The sequence below is a fragment of the Lagenorhynchus albirostris genome, chromosome 16, assembly GCF_949774975.1.
Source record: "Lagenorhynchus albirostris chromosome 16, mLagAlb1.1, whole genome shotgun sequence".
Taxonomy (NCBI): Eukaryota; Metazoa; Chordata; class Mammalia; order Artiodactyla; family Delphinidae; genus Lagenorhynchus; species Lagenorhynchus albirostris.
The window spans coordinates 81,102,173-81,124,184 of record NC_083110.1 but is presented as its reverse complement, the minus strand read 5'-3'; the positions used below and the strand labels follow the sequence as shown (position 1 = coordinate 81,124,184).

At 46.7% G+C, this 22,012-nt stretch overlaps 1 protein-coding gene across 2 annotated transcripts in view; it reads right to left on the bottom strand.

Moving 5' to 3' along the window:
* Positions 1 to 22,012, bottom strand: part of MGMT (O-6-methylguanine-DNA methyltransferase) — a 311,657-nt gene that overhangs the window by 238,102 nt on the left and 51,543 nt on the right. The gene's annotated exons all lie outside the window — the stretch shown is intronic.

Here is a 22,012-nt window from a genome sequence, read left to right as displayed (position 1 = left end):
GATTGAATCATGAAGAAATAGAAAATCTGAACAAACCAGTTACTAGTAAAGGGATTGAATCAGTAATCAAAAACCTACCAACATAGAAAAGTCCAGGACAAGATGGTTTCACTAGTGAATTTTAAAGAAGAACTAATACCAGTCCTTCTCAAATTCTTCCAAAAAAACTGAAGAGGAGGGCACATGTCCTCATTTTATGAGGCAAGCATTACATTGATACCAAAGCCAGACAAGGACTCTACAAGAAAAGAAAATTACAGGCCAATATCCCTGGATGAACACTGATGGAAAAATCTCAACAAAATACTAGCAAACTGAATCCAACAACACACTGAAAAGAATCATTCACCATGATGAGGTGGGGGTTATTCCAGGGATGCGAAGCATGTTTCAACATAGACAAATCAATGTGGGCCACATTAACAAGATGAAGGACAATGTTATGATCAATTCAACAGATGTGGAAAAAGCATTTGACAAAATTCAGCCTCCTTTTATGATTAAAAAAACTCTCAGCAAACTGGTTACAGGGGCAACGTACCTCAATATAATAAAGTCCACACATGACAAGCCTGTAGCTAATGTCAGACTCAAGGATGAAAAGCTGAAAGCTTTCCTTTTAATATCAGAAACAAGACAAGGATGCCCACGCTCACCACTTTTATGCAACATAGTACTGGAAGTCCTAGGAGGAGCAATTAGCAAGAAATAAAGGGCATCGAAATTGGAAAGGAAGATGTAAAACTGTCTCTGTTTGAAGATGACATCATATTATATGTAGAAAACTCTAAAGATTCCACCAAATAACTGTTAGAATACATGATCTCAGTAAAGCTGCAGGATACAAAATCAGTATGCAAAAATCAGTTGCATTTCTAAACACCAACGATGAACAGTGAGAGAGAGAAATGCTTAATACTGTTAAAATGTCCATCCTCCCCAAAGCAATCTACAGATTCAATGCAATTTCTATCAAAATTCCAGTGGCATTTTTCACAGAAATAGACATTCTAAAATTTTCATAGAATCACAAAAGATTCCAAAAAGCCAACACAATCTTAAGAACAAAGCTAGAGGCATCGCATGTCTGGATTTCCAACTATATTACAAAGCAACAGTAATCACAACAGTGTGGTATCAGCATAAAAACAGAATAGAGAGGCACATGCATATGTGGTCAATTCATTTCCAACAAAGGAGCCAAGAATATACACTAGAGATAAGACAGTCCCTTCAGTGAATGATGTTGGGAAAATCACCGGACAGCCACATGCAAAAGAGAGAAACTGGACCCCTACCTTACATCATACAAAACAAATCAACTCCAAGTGGATTAAACACTTGAACATCAGACCTGAAACCATAAAATTCCAAGAAGAAAACACAGGTGGTAAGCTCCCTGATGTCAGTCTTCGCAATGATGTTTTCGATTTGACACCAAAAGCAAATAATCAACAAGCGGGACTACATCAACCTAAAAAGCTGCACAGCAAAGGAAACAATAAAATGAGAAATGGGGGAAAATATGTGCAACCTACTGAGTGGGAGAAAATATCTGCAAACCACATATGCAACACAGGGTTAATACCCAAAATATAGAAGGCACTCATACGACAGCAAAAGACAAAAAACAAAAAAATCCTATTTTATAATTTGCCTTTGTCAATTATACTTCAGTAAGCTGGAAAAAATAAAGTTATGAATAAACAACCTCCTAAAAGTGGAAAAGGCTGCCCAGCACAGGCCAAGTCTCAGTAGCGGTTCTCTCAGGAAGTTACTGTGACGTTACATGGCAAAAAACCCACAGCAGTTTGTACTTACTTACTCTAAAAGGTCTTTTAGAGTGATATCGTCCCAAAAAGGTCCAGAAGCTCTAGGTGGCTTTCAAAATATTTGCTAAAAGTTTAGTACATAATTCTCTAAGTGAAGATAATAGTCACAAGTAAGTAACTATCCTGAAGGGACAGAGGAACAACTAGAAATTCAATCAATCCCCAGACTTCAGGGAGTGCTTTACCTGTTTGGGGTCATGTGACATTTTGCTCTTGGTATGCCACTGCAAAACTAAGGACAGTATTGGGTTAGGATTTTTTGGCTTCTTCAAAATTACTTAGAATTGCTTAATGATATAAAAGTCTAACTATCAAAATTACAAAATCACTTATTTAGGGATCCAAAGAAAACAGTCTCAATCCAGTGGTCTTAGAAGAATTCTTAAAACAAATGTTAAATAAACTAGATTTTATACTCTTAAAAATGCACTTATCAGATACTGCAAAAAAAAAAATACGGTCAAGGATTAGATAATAAACCACAAAAAAAGTCAGCATGCAGTTTTTTCTTCTTATCTTAATAAAATGTGTGTAGCCAAAGAAGTAGAGTAATTCAAAAAATCTGTGTAAGAATCTGGATGAAAATCAAGATGGGTTCCAACCAAAGAAGAAAATGTGAAAATGAAACCTAGAAAGTGGTAGAAAATAAGCACGGATGGCTACCAAAAAATATATATATAATGTTTTATATATATGTGTGTGTGTGTGTGTGTGTGTGTGTGTGTAAATAAAGTCCTTTGTAAGAATTCCATGATACTCAGATGCCACAGGAAAGATTTAAAAATCTGACTACAATTGTACCAATGTTAATCCAATGTTAATTTCTAGTTAATAGTTTTGACAAATGTGCCACGGTTATGTAAGCTGTTATTAGGAGAAACTGGGCGAACAGTATATCAGAACTCTATGCGCTGTCACTGCAGCTTTTCTGTAAATTGAAAATTTTTCCAAAATAAGAAGTTAAATTAAAATCTGACTATATAAAAAATTAATAAGTTTCTTTAAAAAAAATCCATGGACAATATCAAAATACAAATGACAATCTTCAATATGCAAAACCAGTAAGATACAGACAAAAACAACCCAGTAGAAAAATAAGCAAGCATTTCACTAAGGAAACATAAATGACCAATAAACATAAGGGAAGATGTTCAATCTCACTCAATTACAATATTAAAAAAAAAAAACTAATGAGGCAATCTGAAGAGATTTTAACACTACTTCTCAGAACTTATTCTCCACAGACTTGCACGAGTACACCAAGATGTCTATATAAGGATATTCCCCCCAAAATGTTGCTTCAAACAGCTCCAAACCAAACAAGGACCAAATAAAACCTAAAGAGACTCTAAACGTACATTAACGGGGGAATTAAGATGAGAGAAATGTCGGTGCATCATTTAGACACATACATACACAATAAAATACGAATAAGCAGTCATCGGAAAAAGCAGTTATATCTCAGTCATGCTGTGTGACGACTAACTGATGGCACAGTCTCTATTCCAAACTGTCATAATTGACAACCGTGTTTCAAAACGTTTTTTCACATGAAAAATACTGCATTTCAACAGAACATTAATACCCACACCAAGTGGGAAGGTCTACTTGTCACAGTTTATTTCTGTTAATCAGCATCCACTGCATCCAGCATACCTAACTATTACATTTAATTTTAACTTCTGAGGAACTGGGAAGAAATACCAAGCTTTCAGAGAATTAGAGTCAACTGCCCAGAAGACACCTCTAGCACTTCTAAGTTAAGCCTATTACAGGAGGAAGATTTTGACTGACGCAACCAATTAAATTTAAACCGGGGTCTCTTGTAAGCCAACTGATTTAAATTAATTTCCTTGAATTATACATTTTTTGAAAAATAATCTTAGTGTGTTCATCGAAGATTTGAAGAAGTGTTAGGAGTACACATATTACGTTATTTTAAGTTCCCCATGACAAAGTTTTAGTGAAATTGTACATTCACCTTAGATTTAACACCACTCTTAACATAACTTGATCTAAACAAACGAATCCTAACTAAAAATGAAATGGGAAGTTAAATGAATGTCTTTTATTTAAAACTCCCTTATCTGCACCAGTTTTAAAGAAAACAGCACTAAGATTGGAAGCATGGTTTGGATACATTTATCAATCCCAGATGTACTTACTGTAGGAAGATTATAGCTTAATTAAAGCTCTGGCAGGGTCAGTAATGTCCATATGCAAGATGTTTCCACAGAGTGTCACTTGGGTACAATCAATTAAAATGCACCGTGAATTGTTAAACGGAAAAATCCAAAACAAGAGTCTGTTGTCACACAAGGTTTTCACATGCATTAAGAGGTTAATTTATATTTTGTTCTGATGCATGCGTGTAACAGTAATATTTATATCAGATATTCATAGCTTACCTAGATGATTGATATCAATTTCTCTTCATAATATGACCAGCAAATAAAACACACAGTGGTTCTAATATAAAGAAATAACCTGTGACAAGATTCCCTAAAACATTTCTATTTTGGACCTCACACGCTAAATTGCTTTTGCTGGCCCCTTCCACCTCTCAGCATGGTTGACAGACAAATTGATCGAAACATTGGAAAATAATATGCTTGCAAAATTTCTCTGGGTGAGTTTTCAGTCTTGAATTTTTCATACAAGAACGAAATGAAAGATTGCCCCCTTGGTTTTCCCTCCATTACGCGGCCCCATCGTATGTACTACAGAAACATACAATACTTCAAACAGCAGCAATGCGGTGTAAACAAAATGTGTAACATTTGTCATGAAACACCCAAGCTGTGTGAAGTTAAGAGACTGGGTAGCAGGCATCTTTGCCCTGAGATTATGTTGTTCAATTATAATGAATTCATACATTTGAAGCTGCCTTAGGGCCTCTCATTAGACGTAGGGATGTTTATTACAGGAAAGAGTGCCCGTATCATTTAAGAAGGAAGACGGCTGGGTGATTTGATTAGAAATGTTGACAGCTGAGGTGTGTAAAGACTGTCATTCACTCACATTTTCCAACTTCAGTATTAGGATCCTTCATTTTTAATGGCTTCTCTAAAGCCCCTCTGAACTGTAGACATGGGGAACCAAGAGAAAACTTTCCGCAGAGCGTACTGCGCACACCAATAGCATGACCTGATTTCCACACGACTCGTTACTCTTACGTGTAGATACCATTTCACAGGCAAAGAGATTATGACAGAAACAACATTCTCATCACACTCAGCCACGTGTAACCAAGGATGGAGAGAAAACGTACACGTCCTCCTGTAGTCCATGAACAGACCTTGTCTACAGTTACGTGTCTGCCTCCACTTCCTGTTCTTCAGACACCCCAGGCCCTGAGGCTCTTACAGAATTTTTAAATTAATGTCTATGGCATTATAGGACAGGCAGAGTCCTCATACGTTTAAATTTACACCTCATGAAAATTCTTATTAAATAAATTTTCCCCTCAATACTCGCAGGTCAAGAATCGATGAATAGTCAATTTTTTTTCGGTCAAAATTAAACAAATCATAAAAAATGGCCTAACTTTCAGCATTGCAGGTTAGATTTCGTGGGTAATATCGGCCAGATATGAGAAACAGAACTCATCACGCTGCACTAAGATAATCTGCACCGCAGTGTTTTTATTTCACTTCATCAGCTTCACCAGTTTTGATAAGTTCACTACAGTATTTCACAGAATAACTTGGTTTGAAAATAGACTGCACAGGTCCCTGTCCTGACGCCCCAGAATGTGAGGTAACCCTAGGAGGAGGCACGGGCAGGTGGGCCTGGCTGTGCCGCAACATTTGGTAACTTCAAGCGCCTCACCTGAAACCACAGGAGCCAAGACCTACAGAACGCTGCACCGACACAAGCCACGGGAACAAGTGTGTTTGATGGTTTCTGTTTTTAAACCAAAATCTTAGCTCAGAATAGGAAGGAACAGGACGGCCCTTTGTCCCTACTCAAAACCTTTGATTCCTGTTGTATGTGGACTCCGGTTTAACTAGGAGTCGATGACAGTAAGCCCAATGCCAACCCTCAAAAGCAGCACAGACCATGTGGCCCGGCAGAGCTGCCGCTACGTGTGGGCACGTGGAGGGTGATGGGCCGCGGGGGACGAAGACAGCCTGGTAAAAAGAAAGGGCATCATCCTTTCAGAGAAGGGAGGCGTGCTTTAGCGTAAGCTCTGTGGTCAGCCGTTACTCACTACCGAGAGTGAGCCGTGTTTAAGCAGGCAAGGGATGAGACGACACTCCCGTAATAGTATCAAAAGGGAAAAAACACAGATGTCTGTGTGACCGTTTCGTTTCCTTTTAAAGCAAAAAGTAACTTACACCCTGCATACACACCTCAGTCGTGACTCCTCCGAGGACACCTGTGTCCCTGTCGAGAACAGGTCCTCCCAGGGCACCTGGCCTGCCTACAGTGGCGCTGCCCAGGACAGAACGCTCATTCAGCCTGACCCTAAGAATACGTCTGATCGATGTTCAGTCCCTCCTGTCCCCTCCCCCAATGTACGGAGACCAGTAAGCAGAGGGGTGTCTCATCAACGTGTCCACGAGCCGAAGTTGTTAGCTCTCAGCCCAAAGTAATGGTTCTTAGGGGGCCGAGACCGCAGACAACAGGAAGGTGGCACAAAACTTACTGGGTGAAGAGTACAAAAGGGTGAGGTTCGTCATGGAGCCAGACAGCATCACCACGTCCGAACCCTGCAAAGCAAGCAGAGCGTAACCCGCCAGAGGTGGTTAAGGGCAGAGCTGGACTTGGGCCCAGCAGCCCGACTCTGACGCTCCGATCTCACTCCATGAGCTGCACGTGTGAGAAGACATCACCAAGGCCTGTCTCACGCCGTAACAGCGCGATACAAAGCTAAGTGCAAAATGACCTATAAAACATTGACGATATTTTCTAAGGCAAGAAACGGTGGAAACATGCTGAAAACCTGGATTCCAGGAGTCTACTCTGAGCAACAGAATATGAAGAGGACTGGGTGGGGCTGCTGCAGCTCTAGAAGGGAGAGCGGGGTTCTCTGAAGGTAGGAAGTGGGAAGGCACAGCTGGTGACTTCAGTCAGGAGGCAGGATGAAGAGCCAGCAGAGGTGGCTGCGAGAGCTGGGGGCCAGCCCGTCACCTTGCTCCGGAAGGCCCACCGCTCCAGACCCACGGGGGAGCACCCAACGAGGAGGCCGAGGCCACTCCGAGAAATCACCCCCCGGGGGCTCATGGTCACAGTGGACTTGGAAAGAGACTTTTTGTTTTTTTTTTTTTAACAGTCTGTAAGAATTGGTCACCAATGGCAAATTTCTACAATGTCTCCCAAGCATCACAAAGGTTCTAAAGTTTTTTGGGTTTTTTTAAAATATCATATAATCAAGTTTTGGACCAAGGGCAATTTTTTATTTTTTTTTAAACATAGAGCAGAACACAGTAGAAATTCTTTGGTGTGATTCTTTGGAAATGTCAGATTCTTCCCTGCCTCTCAAATCCTAGGACATCTGTCCCTGCACAGGGCCCCCTGAGTCCTCAAATCCCAGGACATCTGTCCCCTGCAGTGGTCCCTGAGTGAGACCTCCTAACAAGGAGGAATGACAAGAAAAAGCAGCCCCAAAGCCCCGGGGCATCCCTACTGGCCTGATTTATAAACCTACTCGCTGTTCAGGACAGTACCAAAATGGTACCTCAAATTGTGGAAATAACATTATAATCACAGTTCTAAAAAAACAAAACAACAACAAAACCCTTAAATGAACGCAAGAAACCCAGAGGACACAATGCCAAGTTTCATCTCTCAGGTTCAAAATCTCAAATGAAAGCAAAGCTTAAGGTGACGTCGACACAGAACAACGGGCCAGTGCTTCCCGGCCCATTCCTGACTTCTCCATTTCTAAATGGTTGGGTTGCATTCAAAGCAGGAGTCTAACTCTCTAAGTCGTTTATTCTGTTTCAATGTGCCTTAAAGTGCAACACTGCTTAATATCTGAGAAAAGCTACAATGTGGAAGAGTAGCATTCTTAAGTTAGGAGTGACAAATCCGAGAAAAACCTCTACAGTTTGGCTCCCATATCTCTGAATTGGTATTTCAATGACAGATGTTTGTGGTGGCAAAAACCCCTGTCAGAACAAAATTAGGTGATCTATCATTCTAAGATATGGTCTTCATATACTGTTTACTTGAAGATATCACTTGCCTCAAGCCAATTTTGACCAAGAACATTTTGTGATATGGAAGTGATTTGTATATCATCATTTTTGTGATAAATGTAGCTCTTGAACACAAAATAACCTACCATTCCACAGTATTACAGTTAAAACTCCTCCACCAGTAAATCTGCACTAGTGCTTTTATTACTACTAAGATACTGTACCTAGACTCCAGTAGATTTTTTTTTCCTTGAATAAGGTTGCCACTTGCCTGCCTTTTGGACTGGGTATAGGATTTCTAATCCACTATCAAGGCCCCCTAAACCCCACCCTCTCCCCAGCTCCTGAAGCTTCTTAGGGACACGGTGCCTTCCTGGAGGGCTCTTAGGGCCCTCGGTGGCAACCACCGAGCCACCACTGCTTGCTGGCAGGCAGGCGTCTGGGTGAACAAAGCCATTCGTTATCTAGAGAGCCCTCCCCCGGGCTCAGGGTGGGGATATGGGGTGCGGGTGGGCAGATGGCTAGGAGCAGTCATTCTTGCGGGGACAGCACTGTCCCTCCGGGTGGCTGTGAAACGAGGCGGTGACAAGCCTGTACTCCAAACACACACAGGGTGGATAGGGCTGGAGGGTGTCAGTGGGGGTCAGAGGAGGCTGCAGCTCAAAGAAAGGCACTTGTTTCTGATGAAAAAGGAAACCGGAGCAGCTCTGCTTATCCTTTTTCCAGGTTTCTAAAACCGAAACACCCAAAACCATGTACTGCCACACTGGGCCAAGGGTTCCGGACACAAGCTTGGGTGAAGCGAAAGCTATTGGCACCATTTATAACAGTTACACTTGCCCGCCAGGCACGGGGGATGGCCCTCCCCTGGTACTGATCACCAACGACGACGGATGACTCAACTTGGCACTCAGTCTACTGCCCCCAAACCCAAGAGCCCTGCTGCAGCCGCTTGCAGGGATGTCAGTCCTGGGGTTGGGCACCCAGGCCCCAGAGCGCCCCAGTCACCCACCCAGCAAGGGCGTGCACGACTGTGCTGTGTGCTGGAAGGGCAGCTCACCACCACCGCTACGCCAGATTTACCCAAATATTGGCTAAGTAGCCTATTTCCCAAGAGCAACAGATAATATAGGAAAAAAAAAAAAAAACAATGGATTTTTTCATGCTTTATATTCTCAAATCTATCACGGCCTCCAAGATGCCTCCACACGTGGGTATGAACTACAGAGCTGCGGCTCCTGTGTCATCCCGGCCCGCCGTCTCAAATTGAGGCTTGAGTGCAGAGTCAGGACACGTGTACGTCACGTGCAATATGACGTCGTCCTGCGAGGAACTTGGGGCTTCAAGGGGAGAAAGGGGCATGCATGGCCTTTGTCCTTGCAGAATTCAGCTGGCCAAGAGACAGCGCTGCCAGCTCTTCCGAAACCTGAGTGTGTACATCAGGTAAGTAGTCACAGACAGTCACGGGTGTGAGTGGAAGAGCCTGGGGGACCCCCGTACCATGGAATACCAACACCTAGTGAGGCTTCTTGGTGGTCCTTCAAGGTGTTAGGCATTCCAAGAGGCAGAGGGGAGACAGGAAAGCATTTCAGAAGGGGACTGGGTAAGCCAAAGCGAGGAGGTGAAAGTGAATGAGTGAGTGAACATACAGAGGGGAGCAGGGCGCCGGCAGAGGGGACGGCCGGTGGCCATGATGAGAAGTGAGACGGGCCGAAGCGCGGCAAGAAGACAGGTGCGAGCCAGGACCAGGGCACGACTGACTGGACAGAGGGATGTGGACAGAAGAGCACTTAGAGGCCAAGGGAAGAGCAGAGCAGGACACGGGCTGCAGCTCCAGGGCCAGCAGAAGCTGGGGTGGGGCCATGATGACCCCTCACAAGTCAGCAGCTGCTGCACAGCAACCGCCCCAAACCCAGCGACTTGAGAACCGCGACGACCCGCCCCTGCTCCTCCAGCCAGCGGCGTGAGCTGGGCGGTCCCGGTGGCCTTGCCCGGGGTGACACATGGTGGCAGAAAGCCGGCAAACACCCTGGGGCAGGCAGCCCAACCAGGAGGACCCTCCCTCCCACCCGGCTCGGCAGCCGAGCCTCCGTTCCCCGCCAGCCAGTCTCCCGCCTAGGCGCTGGCGCGGCTCCTCCCCTGGCAGCCTCCGCGCTCCAAGAAGGTTCCAGCAGAAGCTGCACAGCCCCGGAAGCCCGGCTCCAACAGCCACACTCCACAGGCCGGCCCAGATCCCAGGGCTGGATCGACAGAGGGGAGAGCAGACACAGCAGGTCCCAAACTGCTCTCCTTAGCGAGGTCTGCTTGCAGGGCTGGCCCTCGGCTGGCATCAGGGCCCTCGGATTTGGGGAGGGCGGCCACCATTCCCTGAACAGAGTGCCTCACTGTGCCTGAACGCTCCGAACAAACCACGTGGCTTCTCACATGGCGTTCGCAAACCTCGTGGACGCCACTGGCCGCCCGGGGGTCTGGAATTTGGGTATGTGCTACGCAGGGGGTGCCGGCGTGACCAGCCCCCATTAAAAACGCCAGGTGGCGAGTCTCTAAAGAGCTTCCCCGGTAGACAACAGTTCACACGTGTTGCCACAGCTTGCAGCTGCAGGAAGCCACCGTACCACGCGACTCTGATGGGAGAGGACTCTTGGAAGCCTGCGCTCCCTTCCGCCAGACCTGGCCCTCATGCCTTTTCCCTTTTGTTTTGTTTGTTTGCGGGGGGGGGGGGGCTTCGTGTCCTTTCCCTGTAGTAAATCACAGCCGTGGATATGACCCCGTGCTGAGTCCCATAAGTCCTCCCGGTGATCCCAATACAGAGGTGAGGCGACATCACCCTGCAAAGTGGTATGAGAACAGGAGAGGGAAGGATGCCTGTGGCCCTCACGTGACATCTGCCCCAGTTCCTGAGCAAGGGGCACTGACAGGGCTGCTCCAGACGGGGGCCATCAGAGGCCAAAGAAAGGGGGAGAGGCTGGGGGAAGGAGACCACTACCAGAGGGTGGCAGCCCCTCTGAGACCTAGGGCGTAGGAAGCCAGGAGGAGAAAAGGGTTGCAAGGCACCAGAGCCAGGCACCCCCACCACTAAGGCCAAGCACAAAGATAATCCAAGAACTCAAGGAGCAGCAGCAGTGTGTCTACCCTTTAAGATCTGGGGCTAAAGAATCAGACCTGCACCCCCGCTGCTTGCTGCTCCATTCGGCCAGTAGGACTTTCCCTTCCCTCCCACTCCCAGCACCCAGTCACCCTTACAGGAGGCAGGGGCTCCCAAGCTCACCCCACACACCTCTGAAGGCGGGCAGAGCAAAGCAGGGCCTGGGGGCCTGTGTTCTCACCCCCCCACGCCCCCCAGCCCTGGAGAGCTGACCCTAATGGGCAGCCTGACAGCAGGAGAGCTAGAGAGCGAGCAGAGCTGGGCCCCCAAAAGGGTCTGTGAAATGTCACCTGCGACAGATCTCAGACCTCAGTCTAGCCCACCTGGGGCACGGATCAGGGCCCCTCCCAGACGGGGCCCCCCAACCTCAATGCACCAGGGCCCAAATCTGGCCAAAGAGCACCAGGTAGGTGTTCCAGGGACTCGGGGCTTTCTGGATGGGGACACATCAACACTCTGCACCTCCGGGTGAACCACTGCAAATCAACATTCGGTCGTGAAAGCGTTTTAGGATCTCACATCAGAATCCCAGTCCACGGGGAGACAGGCACGCACAGGGTCACGCCTCCCTGCAGCATTCAGATGTTCTCAGGGCTGTGACAGAAGTACACAGGCTCATCAGGTAGGAATTTATGCTACACTCTGCACGTGGCATCTGACACAGGTGCATATTACACACAGTAATTAGGAATATGTCTACCACATGCAAGACAAGAAATTATAGTTGTGCGTGACAACTTCTAAATTTCAATATTTTACATTTATTTTCAATATATTTTTCTTTCAGCCATATGACATGAACAGTTGAAACATACAGTAGCATATTCATCATTCGACAAGATATATTATAACACCGATCAGAGAGGCTGCGGGGCCCACGCACCAGTATTACGTTTTTCTAACACAGCTACCATATATTATTCAAAGTGATGCTTTCATGGCCTTGTAGATCAGTTCAGAGGGTAGACTGTGTCTTTCACTATTTTTTTTTTTAAACTGTCTTCTACCTGTCAGGAGCTCAAGGTACCTATCATTCTTTAGACTCCACACACAAGGAGATGACTCCTCGCTCTCAGCCCCTCTGCTGCTCTGCACCGTTCCGTTTCCACACTGGGCCCAACGGAACCTCACGGGCAGTGAGCCAGGTTTCCGTCTGCCCCGCCCAGCCCCACTCGTGCATTTTTATAGCCAGAACCTGTCCAGGGGCTGCTCTTTATCTTCATAAGGTGGCAGAATGTTATGCTGTTTCATAAAGGATCCTTCCTCTCCCCCCCCCGCCGCCCCAACAGAAAGCTTTCATCTATTGGGGGAAAGAAGGGGCAGCCTTTGGATGAGGGGAAAGCCCATCATGGGACAGTCCCCAGCTCTGCGCCCGAGGAAGAGACCCCTTGGGGAGGAGCCACAAGGGGAGGTTGCAGGGGGCCGAGCAGGGCAGCAAGGCGGGCTTCCCAGAAGCAGGACAGCAACAGAGAGCAGAACTCAGGAGCTGATAGTGCAGGAGGAGAGAGAAATGGGCGGCGGGGGCCGGGGGGTGGGGGTGGAGAGGAAAGAGAAGAGGAAAAAGCCAAGGGAGGAAGAAGAGATGGACCAGGTAGGAACCAGAAGGCTCCTGGTTACTGCTAACCGCAAGGACACACCCCCCAGCCCCACTCAGCAGCGCCAACGCCAACAAGGCCTAACCCCGCCCAGCCCGCCCACCATTTCACTGCTTCTGGCCCTTCTCGAATACAGACGGTGGCAGACAGCAAAGACAGAGGGTCAAGATTTCACCTTCTGCTGGACACACGGTGCACAGAACAGAGCAGAGGGGAAAGTTCTCAATTACTGGGCATTTAAACCACTGAAACAGTCCATTCCCACCAGCACAGGGATGATTCATTCTCATAACGATCAAACTGAGGCCCTGTAAGAACCAGAAGGGGTTGTGAATCAAGGATTCAATCATGTTCAGGGTACTTTAAGGTTAAGTACATTTAACTGTATTGCAGGGCTCCAAAAATTAGCAACCCATGCATGACAGAACTCTCTCCATCAACCAGCATGATCCGTCGTCTGACCTTGCCTGCAAGCAGGACGGTAAAGAGGACAAGAGGAATTTGTACAATTCACAGCATCAAATTCTTGTAGTTTTCAAAAAAACTTAATTTCCACAACACAGCTTATCATTAAAAAAAAAATGGTTTCTTACGACAGTAAAGAATTTTTAAACATACTCAGGAGATGAAACTCTACAGAGTGTGTGGGTGCAGGGGACGGCGAGTGGGACCTGAGGGCCCAGCACTGGCCCGGGAGAGCCAGGAGCTCCAGGGAACCACAGGGCCTCTGCCTCTGGACACCAACAGGCTCTGCTTCCAGCCCCAGGACCAGTGACGGGCACGGCAAGCCGGGCGAGCCAAGCCCCGCATCCTGACCACACCAGAACCAAAGAGCCGCGCTACACCGTGCGTCCCAGTGCCTGGGACCCGCACACCCCGTGGCCACTCAGGTATTTGAAGGACGGGTGGCTGAGGACCCTTATGTATCGAGCACAGTTTAACTGAGTGCACCTGTGTTAAAATATTGAGACTGGTGTTAACTTCATTTCTACAAGGTGACCCAGAAGAAGCTGTATGGCTAGCTCCCTCAGGGTCACAGAGCTGGTAAGTGGCCGAGTCAGGACTGGCTCAGCCCTGTCTCCTGAGACTCTAGGTCCACTGTTACTGCCTATCCCAGCCAGCGTCTCCGTCACCGAGTAAGGTTCGTAAAGCAGACCTATTCCTATCCGTAACAGGAAAGCAAAGCGTCTACTACCGCTGTCAGAAGAGAAGAGCTAACACCCAGCTGCCTGACCCACAAAGCAACTGCTTTCAAGATTAAGAATTTTACATCTGTCACGAAAACGCCCATCACATTTAATGTAGTTACTCCAGGAAGCTCCATCTCTTTGCCATGTGCCCTCTGATAATAAACCACGTCACCCCACGTTACTGTACACGGGAAATCAGGGCTGGGGTGTCCCTTCTCCATCGAACACCGAAGCCGAAGATGAGTGAGGGCGAGCAGCATTCCCAAACAAACACCGTTAAACCCAACACTTTTCTTTCTTTTAATGCTGTATCAAGAGACTCATGAGACGCTTAGAACTTAAGCAGTAGGGTTCAGAGGGGAACGGCGGCAGAGCATCCTGAAGGATTTTGGTCATGAATGGTACATCATTTTTTACAACGAGTCCTGCTCCAGTGATAAAATACTTTATTCACCCCTGCCATTCCCAGCCAGAGTGAGAGCGCCTCAGTCCACAGCCAGCACAGTCACCATGCACTTGCTGGCCTTTTATTTGCACGCTAAGCTGCTCTGAGAAGACTTGGTCTCTCCTTATTTTGTTGGAGGGTCCCTATTACACAGCTCATTACGAGTGTCCCTAACTCTTAGACAACTCTTAGTTGACGACGTGGAGTTGACAACGTGGCTAATGAAGTATGAACCTTCAACAGCAAGTCATTTACTAGTCCTGGGTGCTGCATTTCTAATGGAAGAAGTTTTAATCATAAGCAAACGTAATCATTTATGTTAAGCAACCCGTGGACCTGGTCAATGTAGCACAAACACCCATTAAGCAAAAATTATGACAATAAGGAGACAGAATGGTAACACTGCAGACATAGCAGTTTATGCTCTTTGCAGAATCTAATAAACGTTGTCTTGATAAAACTGAAGTAAACCTTCCCTGCACATAATTCTATGCCTTAGAGTAGATTCCGTGTCCTCACAGGAAGCTGGGACTTGAGCCATCACACAAGGTATTATCGTTAACACCCGCATCTATAAAACCGTGAGAACGGCAAGGTGTGGCATCTGGCAAACTGCTGAAGTCCTTCGAGCCTGTGCCCCTGCACCCGCAGAAACCCCTGTGACCCCACTGGGGGGTAGGGTGCTGGGCTGGCATAGAATCGGTGATGTACAAGCAGCCTCTGTGCCCCTCACGTGGGATCCAATGCGGCAGAGTGGGCCCTGCTGGGCACAGCAAAGCCAAGGTCAAAATAACCAGCTGTGCTGAGGCCGATGCCCCACCTTCTTGCTGTCTCGCCCACTTTCACCTCAGTCGACCCCAGGGCTGTCTGCACTGAGAGAGCTAATTCCAAAGGAGACGTTCCCTGCCTGGGACTGCCCCCATCAAGACAGCCTGGTTCCCCCTCTCTTCCACAGCAAAGGAGGGCTTCATAACACAGTAGGGAGAGATGCAATGAGAGACAATGAGCTTAACAGGAGAATCACCATTCGAGGACAGCAGAGAGACACCCCAGGAGTCTTTAAAAATACGAAGTCGCTGATTGGACAGAGACATTTAAAGGACGCCTTTCCCGCCCTCCTCCCTCGGCAGAAAGCACGAGTGGGCTCCCGCCAGCTCCCTTCCGACGCCAACGCGATGCAGCTCGACGGGGCAGAGCAAGAAGGAAAAAATTCTATTTACAGAAGTCAGCTTTTAAAAATGTCTGAAAACACCTGTTTCTAAGAAGAACTGCCGCCTGAGTATTCTGGGTTAGTCTCATACTGAGATGCTCTCAGTGAAATTCAGTAGCAGCAACACAGACAAAGAGAATCGAGAAAGAGATTTTAGCTCCGACAATATTGCGCTTTAATGGCTGAAGGAAATAATCTGTCAACAGGCTACAATAAAAGATGGTCAACTGATGAATGTGTCACCGGTTAACTGCTTAATAATTTATGTATCTGTATTGAACTTTAGCACTCAATTGGCAGGACACGTAGAATCTCAGATAATTCAACGGGATGTGTCTAAGCTCTGGGCACACAGTAGGCACTCTGCTGCAATAACGAAGAGGAAAAGAATGAGAGTCAGAAAGCAGCCTACGACCGGCTTTGCAGAAAAGGGTCCAGATGTATAACAAGCTAAGCCACTAACAGAGATCACAAAAGGGACTAAAGAAAGTTTATCAGTGTTTGTAGATGACACGTTAGGAGACGTCCGTTCACCCACTGGGAAATGCACTGCTACCCTGCAGTCCAGCACAGATCCACATAATACAGCCGGCTGTATCCTAAAACATGCTTCCATCATAGTATGACTAGGAAATTAACAGGTGTTTCCTTTTTCAAACTAATAAAGCATATTTCATAAGATCTTCTGTATTCTACACACATCTTCCAAGTTCAAAGATAAATTCCTTAAACTATCTCAACATATATTTAAACGATCCTTGTTCTTGCATAAAGACGTGCGCATCAGGCCCCGAAAGTGCCCACTGCAAGGTTCACTGGTGTTGGTCAAGAACGCCCGGGTTCTCCTATCAGGATGATTAATGAAGGCACCTTTTGCACAGAATGTCAGACTCTGCCTTTTTAACAACTGACCTTTCGTAGAATACTACTGAACTCATAATTCCACTTTTGTTCAGTTTCTTATTAGTGGAGTTAAAATTAATACTTAGGGGAATGATGGCCAGGGTGATGCACAGTAAATCTCCGAGCACGTCAGCCTTCCATGCGGACGGTCCGAGGAACAGCCGCTGCATCTGTCTACTTCTGCAGCAGGAGGATCCTGCTAAGATTCTGTGTCCTTTCAAAAGACAAATTAAGGGCAGTCTGCAGACCTCTTCTGAGAACAAAGGTGTATACTTTGAGAAAGACTTTAAAAGTTTGTCGTTTTTTTTTTAAAGGACCTAATAAAATTGCTAATTTCAATCATAAATTTGAAAGAATTTACTCTTATTCAGTTTTCTGAAACATTCCTAATGACTAAGATGATATATGGCACAACATACTCTATAACCCACATTCATCTCTTAGAAGTGACAATTTAATAACCCATCGAGGCAACACGATACGCCAAAGCCACTTCCCTTACGGTGGGATCACATGAAAAAAAATTACCCTCTAATACCTCAAGAACTACCCCCCCCCAAAAATAGTAAAAAAAAGAAAAAAAAGATTGGGAAATGGAGCTAGAACAGGGGTTTCTTCTAATTATCACTGGGAATAGCAAATTACTTAAGGACTCAATTTTTTCACCATGCCAGCCATTTCCATACTCAGACATACCTAATTTCTATAAACCCCTTAAGGGCCCAAACTAGTTTTAGCTTCAAAGATCTTATGGGATCCCAGGGCGAAGTAAGAAGGCGAGAGTACATTCAATTATTAATTCTTATTAAATATCTGAGAAAAGTCACTCTGAATAAATATTGGGAATACAGTACATACAGGTAAATGTGTCGTCTAAGTCTACTCAATATGGCATACTACTTTAATTACCCTTGTTATCATGAGGTCACTCACCTAAAAGGGTTAGAGATTTAGGTAAACAAACAAGGTAATGCTAATTCCTGTGAGTAAAAAGAGATGCCTGCGTGTGGACCCAGTGCCTTGTTCCAATGTAGAGACTGTGCCCTGGTAAACGCAAGTATCCTAGCACTAGGATACCACCCCAGTGCTGCATGAAAAAAACCCTAGAAGACCAAACACTGCTGCATCGAATCCCAAATGCCAAACATGATAACTGCTAACGTCACCATTATGGGAACGGAATGAGATCAGGCTACCCTCAGAGCAGAACTGACACACCAGCAACAAGCACGAGTGTGCATAAGAAGGGTAACCGAGATCGAAATGCAAAATAAAAGAAAGTTGACGGAGAAAGAGAAACGGCAAAAATGATCTGACACGCTTTATGAAAGACTCCAAATCAACTATACTGTCACAAAAGAACAAAAACAAAGACTCCAAAACTGGAGGTAAAGCGGAGGCACCGTGAGTGCCTCTCCTCGGGTACGGGTGCAGGGCGGCAATCACAAAAAAGCCACAAGAGATTTTCAAAGGCAAGTTCACAATAATACAACAGAGCTGCAACACAATTTCCAATCTCAGAAAGGAGAGCCAAAGACAGAGAACGCCACAGCTTCCACTTGAAGAGGGAAAACGGGAAATTAGTGAACGTAGACGAAAAGGGCACTTGCCCCACCAGGCCGTGGGGCCGAGGACGTCAGGAAGTCAGAGAAAGCCAACAGGACTGCATTCTGCAATGTGCCCACCAAGCTCAGGGCTTACTGTACTATCACATTTACCCCAAACGGGCAGTATTTCAGTAAGGCTTCTTAGAAAAGACCACCTTCAGCTTCATCACAGCCTGTTAGCCAGGGCGTCACACATTTCTATCCGGCCATTTACCGGCAACGGGTGAGCTTTCCATTTCCCAGACTCCCAAGCGCGTGTCCCGAGGACACGGCTGCTTGCTGCGCGCGGCCTGATCCTGGGCGGGCGCGTGAAGGCCCAGGCTGCCTTCCCGCTCACGCAGAGGAAGCGGGGAGCCGCTTTCTGGAGTCTGTGCAAAGGGAAGGCAAGAGCAACTTCCAGAATGAGGGGAAACATACCTGTAAGCCACATCCTTTATTTCACAGTGAATGACTATGACGACACCTATCTATCTCCAAATGCAATTCTGTATTTGTAGACTAATATTCTGAAATAACATATGCATATGTACAGTTTAGTTCAGTTCCTCTAAAAAGAAGTTGAGAACAACAAACCCAGGCATCCCTCACTTTCCAAATCTAGTAATTCACTCCTGAAAACGTGCTGTAGACAGAATCTACAAGGGCTTCTATCTCACTGTTAACTGGGGGAAATGATGGGCTCCTATTCTATCTAAAAAACTGTAACCAACTTCACCAGTTATCACTAACTTTGTCAATACCTATATAAAAATTCAAAGGCTTCCCCATAAGGCGTATCATTTAAACACCAGCTACCTAATGATTTAACATTTAGTGAACTCATTAGTGAGTTCACTTGTGTGCAGTTCTCAAGGTCACAGGGCAGTCTCAGAGGCAAATTACAATTTATTTCTACCGTGGAAGAAACGTACGTGACAACATAAACAAATAGTAAAATATGTTAAAAATCCCAAAGATACGAACAAAATTCGACCCAAGCTGGTAGTGACCCCAGGCACTCATACAGAGATTCAAGATGGGCTAAACCCTTAGGAAAAGGTGGAAAGATGTCAACAAAGAAGCCTCAGAAGTTTAAACAAGGAGGTGGGGAGACAAGGCACTACTGGGAGAGCAGTGAAGACACGAAGGCTGCATTCTGCGTCTGATGGCACGTCTGAAACAGTTTCCACTGGCTCGCTCGTCAGAGCAGATGTTCGGATTCAATAATGAAGCTGGGGTAAGATATTGTGTAAACTGCTACTGCATCTGGATAATGAAAAATAATCTTGCTCTCTAGGGAGCATGGATTAACAGGGACAGGTAAGAGAGCAGCAAAACAGGGACAACAGGACACCAAGCCCAGGGAAAAACGGTTTATAAAAAGGGAGCGCAAGCATTCCCGTACTTTGCAGAAGCGTGAGAACATAAAAGGTCATTAGGCTTCTTTCAGGGAAGGGCTAGTTCACAGACTCTCCAAGTCCAGTCCATGGGACCTGAGGGAGAGCCAGCCAGGACCAACGGTACTCGCCAGAGCCAGCTTTTTATCACTGCTGAGTTTGATCTGTTTAAGAAACGATGCCTTCACCAGCAGCGAACGGTGACTTACACCACGGGCTTCAGGTGATCACGATGTGTCAACGTGGGTTCACTGACTGAAACAAATGTGCCACCTGGGTGGGGGATGCTGACGGGGGCGGCGAGGCTGTGCATGTGTGGAGAAGGAGGTATGTGGGGAATGTCTGCACCTTCCTCGCCATTTTGCTACTCTTAGAAAACCGTCTTCATTTTTTAAAAAAGGACGCCTTCTTGAACTTCGCTTTTCTACTATATATGAGGCCATGTGAATCATTTTCCCGTAATTCCTTGTGTCGTGAGGCCCCATCTTACCTACCACGACTCTGCCAACAAAGGTGATATTCAGGAACATACCTGACCAGGGACGACTGCTTACCTTCATCGGCCGCACATCCCCACAGCAACGAGAAAGGAAGCTAGCTACACGATGGTACGGCAGTCCTTGAGAAGCACTGCACTAGTTGCCAGGGCTGCCGTAACAAAGAACCACAGATCGGGTGCTACGTTCCGGAGACCAGAAGTCGGAGATCAAGGCGTTGCGGGGCTGGCTCCTCCTGCGGCCTACGTCCTGGGCTTACAGATGGTCACCTTCTCACCATGTCCTCACATGGTCTTTTCTCTGTGTCTGTGTCCGAATCTCCCCCTTCTTATAAGGACACCAGTTATATCGGACCAGAGCCCACCCTAGGCACCTCTTTAAAGGCCCTATGTCCTAGAGAACAGACTGGCGGTTGCCAAGGGGAAGGGGGGGGCTGTGGGAGGGATGGAAGGGCTGGCGTTAGCAGATGTGAGCTATTGGATACAGGATGGATAAACAGCAAGGTCCTACTGCACAGCACAGAGGGCTATATGCGACATCCTGTGGTATACCATCATGGAAAAGAATATGAAAAAGAATGCAGGTATGTATATATACGTGTATAACTGAATCACGTTGCTGTACAGCAGAAATGAACACAACGTAAATCAACTGTACTTCAGTAAAATATATATATAAAAAATAAATAAGGGCCCTATGTCCAAATGCAGTCACATTCTGAGGTACTAGGGGGTTAGGACTTCAATATACCAATTTGGGGGGGACACAGTTTAGTCCAGCCCTTAGCAAGCACTCTCACCAAGACCAACAGGGCTGACACTAAAATAACTGAGTGAAACGCTGCGTGGTCTCAGCTCACAAGACAACACAGCAGCGGACGAGCACAGAAAGCGACAAAGTCCTGCCAACCCCTCACAGTCCAAGGCAAGACAGTCACAAAAATGCGGACTCTTTTTAAGAGAATACTTAAGAGAACAAAAGGCTACTTGGAAACCACTGTTTTAACAGCTGATTATTGCTTCTGAAGACGACGGTCAAGCAGAAGGGCCCATCTGGGACTCTCTGGAGGCCGCCCCATTTCAAGGAGGTCCAGCTAACCACGTGGGCTTCCCTGACCCCAGGTACGGTCTCCACCTGCTCTAGAGGATCTCAGAGGGGGACAACCCCGAGTAAACAGCATGCCAGATCCTGGCAACCGGCTGAGACAAAGCCCTGAACACGATGCCCTTTTCACCTCCGACCTCTATAAGCACATCGTTCTTTATGAAGAGTGCTGACATTCCAGTCCCCAGCCCTTCCTCTGCTCCATCTTTAACAAAGATGCTTGCAGCGCCTCCTGTACCAGGTACTAAGGGTCGCAGAGTCAGGAAGCAAGACAGACGTGGTCCTGCCCTCCAGGACCTCAGAGGCTAGAAGACACAGCCGCTGAAGGAGATAATTATAACAAAGGGGGACCGGGGCCAGCACGGGGTAAATTCAAAGTGCTGGAAGAGCCTGGAGGAGGGTTCCAGAACCAAGCCTGGAGCACAGAGAGGGCTGGGAAATGTGTCAGAGTTGGGAGAGAGGAGGGGCAGGAAGAAGCTTCCAGGTGAAGGAGGCCGTGGTGCGAGTACCCCAGGGCTACTTCAGGTGACAGTAACAGTGGCAGTAGGACGGCTGCCATCATCGCCACCAATAACAGCAGCTAACATTCCGGAGCCTACTCTGGGGTGGGCACCATTCCAAGAACTTTCTAGAGATTAGCGGATTTAATCCTCCAAAAATCCTATGTAACAGGTACTACCGTGACCCCACTTGACATGTGGGCAAATGAGGCACAGAGCAGTGAAGTGATGTGTCCCACGGCATCTACAAAGAGGCGGAGCTGGGCCCCAAAACACAGGAGTCCAGCTCCAGAGGCCGTGGGTCTCACCCAGCCCTTGGCACCATGTGACACCTGGGCTGCACAGCCACACACCAGGAAGTGCAGGTCAGCACACCCGAGTCTAGAGTTCAGGGGTCAAAGAGCAAGGACTGAGGGGTCAGAGGAGTCAGCGCTCGTGCTTTCTCACCCTGAAGTACTAAAC